We start from the raw sequence: 5401 nt of genomic DNA on the forward strand, positions 1-5401 counted from the left end.
CTTATGATGTCGAAACGAGTTGCTCCCCTCGCCTCAAGTGGCAGAGAAGAGTGGTATTCTTTTATTGGCAACCTCGATGATGATGAAGTGAGGTGGGTCAGTGAGTTCCAGCCTCGGGGGTCTCCCGTGATTGCATTTGATGGTACCCATTTTCTCGTTTTGATTGGTCTTCACGGGACAACTCATTATATACCACTTCGGGTTCTTCAACAGTTTGGTTATGATCAGGGTGTGCTCATCCCAGAGAATTTCAATGAGTTGATTGGTCCTTTGTAGACTACATTTTTGAGTCGACCTGTCTTTGTAGCACATCTATTCCCAGTATACTTGCATTGGATTCCAGAACTCGTCTTCGGGAGGCCATCTGTGTTGATAGTTCCCCGAACACACCCTGGTGGTTCAACCTTTTTTAATTATCGAGATCTAGTGGAGGAGTCTCAGACTGATCATCGTTGGATTCAAGCTATCTAGCTTAAGTCCGAGAAGAAGATGCAGAAAGAGATTGCTCGACTGACATCAGCCCTTGCCCAATCTGGATCTAGTCATAGTGGCGAAGTGGCAAGGCTTCGAGCTGAAGTCACTGAGTTGAGGGATCGACTTGCCCATTGTCCACATTTTGATGACTTTGTAGCATATTTTGTAAGTCGTGATGCTTCAGATGCCGAAAGAGTAATGATGAGCCAAGCTGCTCAGATCCGTGCTTTGGAGGAATGTCTTGGCGCATTTTTCATTTCTTATCATGATATATAACTAAATTCGTTGTATTCCCTTTTTTTGTATTTTCTTTTTATTATCTGAATGTATGCAAAATGTTGAAAGATTAATGCAAAGAAAATAGATTTTGTACTTACTTGGCCTTAGGTGTATCTATTGTTCTTGAAAACATGAAGTTATGTTGAATGAGTCCTAGATTTTTCATCATCTGCCAAAATAGTATTTTTTGAAATCTAATGAAATGTCTTTATCAAATGAGTATGATAAACTCAGATTTTTGTAAAATCTTTGGTTGTAACGATTTTGGTATTTTTGCCAAACACAGGGGATACAAACGTCAATTGTTCTTTCGGTTCCTTTAGAGTCATTCCCAGTGCCTTGGTATTTGGAGGATTGTTATCTGCTCGGGACATGGGTTTTCTTGGATAGATTTCACCGTTCACAGTTTATACTCTTGTTGGCCAGGAGTTCTCTTTTTTTTGTTGTTTTTTATGTTTTTTTTGGTTTTTTTTTTTTTTTTGGTTTTTTTGTTTTTCTTTTTGTTTTTGTTTTTGTTCTATTCACCCTTATTGCCCCTGGTGCCAATTACAGTTTTCACCAAACCTGGTTTCCACATTTTTGCGCATCGACGTCCTATTTGGGATTTTCATCGTGCCGGTAGCTTTGATTTTGCCATAGTCTGATTCTTTTACTCATAGTGCCCTTTTAGTTTTCACTATGTCCTTTCAAACTATGCTTGTATTTTTAGATTTTTTACATTACGGTTCTGTTTGAAGTCTCTGTGTCTTTGTGGCTTGGTGACTCAAGTTGAGTTGCGAGATCGGCGACTCTACTTTTGTAGTGGCATTCTTTCTTGAGTAATAGATCTGGATTCCCCTCTCAAATTTGCTGACGAATATTCGTGGTTCAGCAACTCAAGTTGAGCAGCGAGATCGGCTACTCTACACTTCGAGTACTCTTTTTTTTCAAATATCTGACCTGGATTCCCCTCTCGAGTGTTCCAACGACTAACAAGACTTTTGAGATCCGGACCAAGTCGCAAGATCATTGGCGCTGCCACTGTCATTATGTGCCCTAGAACATTCTCTGATCAAAAGGACTTTTGGTAGGACGAAACGTTGGCTTGGGCTAATGGTGGAAGGATACAAAAAGGTTTTGAGTGGTTTAAGCATAGGGCTCGTCTATTTTTATTTCGGAAAGGTGATCTATGTCTCCTCCCAGTGTCTCTTGAACTTGTTTAGGCAGGAGATTTGGGTCGAGCTTAGATCAAGTATCCGAGTTTTTGACTTTTTTGATTTTTTTGTATTTTTAGCCACTCACAATTTTACCTAATACGGGCCAGAAGTATTTTGGTGTTTTGCTTATCTTATTGATTTTCTCTTTTTTTTTTTTTTTTTTTTGACTTGCCCCAGTCTTAGGTTAAGAAATGCACGTGATGGCTCAAAGGGGTTGACTAGGGTTGATATTTGGTTTAAATAGCAAAGATGGCCTTTTGTTATCTCAGGGTTGGTTTTTAGGCATAGTATTTCTTGACAGTGTCAGCATTGATCGGTTGCAAGAAGACTTGTCCGATCATCTCCGTAAGGATCAGAGCTCCTCCTGTCATTACCTTCTGTACGATGAATGGTCCCTTATAGTTTGGTCAAAATTTTCCTCTGGCGTCTTCTTGGATTGGTAATTTTTTTTCAAAACGAGGTCTCTTGGCGAGAAATCTCTAGGTTTAACTTTCTTGTTATAGGCACGAGCTATTCGTCGCTGATAGATCTGTCCATGGAAAATGGTTGCAAAGTGTTTCTCTTCAATCAGATTTAATTGATCAAGCCGAGCTTTAATCCATTCAGTTTCATCTAACTCAGTTTTCTTTAATATTTGGAGGGAGGGGATCTCAACCTCGACGAGTAAGATTGCTTCCATTCCATAGACCAATTAATATAGAGTTGTCCCAATCGACATTCTGAATGAGGTTCGATAGGCATGGAGTGCAAAAGGCAACATGTCGTGCCAATCCTTGTAGGTAACTGTCATCTTCTCGATTATTTTCTTGATATTCTTGTTGGCTGCCTGACTGTTCCGTTCATCTTAAGTCTGTAGGGTACAGAGTTATGATGAGTGATCTGGAAGTCTTCGCACATCTTGACCATGTCCTTATTTTTGCAGTTTTTGGCATTGTCTGTTACCAATCCTCTTGGAAGCCCATATCTGCAGATAATGTTATTCTTGACAAACTACAAGACATTGCTTTTCGTGACGTTGGCATAAGATGCTACTTCTACCCATTTGGTAAAGTAGTCAATAGCAACTATGATGAAACGATGCCCTTTTGCAGCTTTTGGCAAGATTTGCCCGATAACGTCTATTCCCCAAAGTGAGAAAGGCCAAGGAGTAGTCATATTATGCAATTCTGATGGTGGAGCGTTGATCTTGTTGGCATAAATCTAACATCGATGGCATTTGCGAACATACTGATAGTAGTCACTCTCCATTGTCGACCAATAGTATCCCATCCTCATGATCTTCTTGACTAGCATATGACCATTCATATGGGGCCCACAGACTCCCCCATGTACAGTCTCAATTAGTCGTTTCACTTCCGTTTCTACCACACACCGAAGTAAAACCTCGTGGTGCGATTTCTTGTACAAAATGTCATTGTTGATGAAGAATTGTCCTGCCAATTTCTGAATAGTCTTTCGATCATTTGGCGTTTCATCTGAGGGGAGGGTTCGATCTTCGAGATATGCCTTGATGTCTGAGTACCATGACTTTTCTTCAGATTCTTCTACTTCGACGAGTAAGCAATAGACCTGCTCATCTTGAATTCCAATCTCAATAGGGTCGATGATAAGGTCTTCCGAGATGCTGATCATAGAGACAAGTGTAGCTAGAGCCTCTGCAAACTGATTCTTAGCTTGTGGCATGTACGTAAATGAGATCCTATCAAAGCATGAGCTTAGTTCCTCTAGATACTCATGGTAAGGGACTAGTCTCTGCTCTCAGGTCTTCCATTCTCTAGTCGTCTAATAGACTACTAAGCTTGAATCTCCGAAAATATCGATCTCATCTACCTCGAGATCCAGTGTTGCTTTCAACCCTGTTATGCATGCTTCGTATTCAGCTTCGATGTTAGAACATTGAAATTTCAGTCTAATTGCAATTGGGATGTAAGACACATTTGATTTGATCAAGACTGCCCCTATTCCGTTCCCTTTCTGATTTGTTGCTTCGTCGAAGTACATTTTCCAGCCTGGTTCGTCATCATCGTCCTCAATCTTAGTAAATAGTATGGTTTCACTCGGGAAGTTTGTCTTTAATGGCTCGTAATCAGACAATGGGTACTTGGTGAGGTGGTCGGCGATGGCTTGCTTTTTGATGGCCTTTTGAGTGACATAGGTGATGTCAAGCTCAGATAATAACAGTTGCCATTTCTTTGTGCGTCCTGTTAACGCCAATTTCTCGAAAAGGTATTTCAGGGGGTCCATTCTGGCGATGAGCATAGTCGAGTAACTAAGAAAATAGTGACGTAGTCGTTGAGATGCCCAGACTAATGCACAACAAGTCTTCTCAAGTGTCAAATATTTTGCCTCATACTCGATAAACTTCTTGCTGAGATAGTAGATGGCCTGTTCCTTCCGTCCTGATTCATCGTGTTACCCTAACACACACCCCATTGACATTTCTTGAACTGAGATGTACATCAGTAGGGGTCTCCCTGGAGTAGGAGGGACTAGGATTAAATAAATATTGCTTGATTTTATCGAACGCTTCCTGACAGTCCTTGTTCCACTTCTTTGGCGTGTCTTTCCTCACTAGCTTGAAAACTGGCTCACAGATAGGTGTGAGTTGAGCAATAAATCGACTGATGTACTGTATTCTCCCCAAGAATACCCTCACATCTCTTTCTGAAACAGGTCCTTTCATTTCGAGGATATACTTGGTTTTCACCGGGTCTATCTCAATGCCTCTTCTGCTAACTATAAACCCCAGTAGCTTGCCTGATGTTGCCCTGAATACACACTTTGCTGGATTGAGCCTTAAACTGTACTTCCTCAGCCTATCGAACAACTTCTTGAGATTTACCAGATGGTCTTTTTCAATGCTGGATTTAGCAATCATATCGTTTACGTAAACCTCCATTTCTTTATGAATCATATCGTGGAATAATGCGGTTATTACCCGTTGGTAAGTCGCCACTGCGTTCTTCAGCCCAAATGGCATGGCTTTGTAATGGAAAGTACCCCATGGTGTGATGAATGCAGTCTTTTCTTGGTCTTCTTCTGCCATTTTTATTTGATTATAGCTTGAAAAGCCATCCATGAACGAGAACATGTTGTGCCCTGCTGTACTATCGACTAGGGTGTCGATGTGTGGTAGTGGAAAATCATCCTTATGACTGGCCTTGTTCAACTCTCGGTAGTCGACACACATACGTACTTTTTCGTCTTTCTTGGGTACTGGGACGACATTAACCAACCACTCGGGATACGTAGAGACTGTGAGGAATCCTACTTCGAACTGCTTCATGACTTCATCTTTGACCTTGAGGGTCCATTCTAGCTTTAGCCTTCTCAGTTTCTGTTTGATCGGTTTGCTTCCGGAGGCAATTGGTAGCTTATGTATAACAAGATCTGTATCTAAACCCGACATATCTTTGTACAACCATGTGAAGACATCCTGATACTTTCGTAAG

The sequence above is a fragment of the Akebia trifoliata genome, chromosome 9, assembly GCF_017979445.1.
Source record: "Akebia trifoliata isolate Shusen 1 chromosome 9, ASM1797944v1, whole genome shotgun sequence".
Taxonomy (NCBI): domain Eukaryota; kingdom Viridiplantae; phylum Streptophyta; class Magnoliopsida; order Ranunculales; family Lardizabalaceae; genus Akebia; species Akebia trifoliata.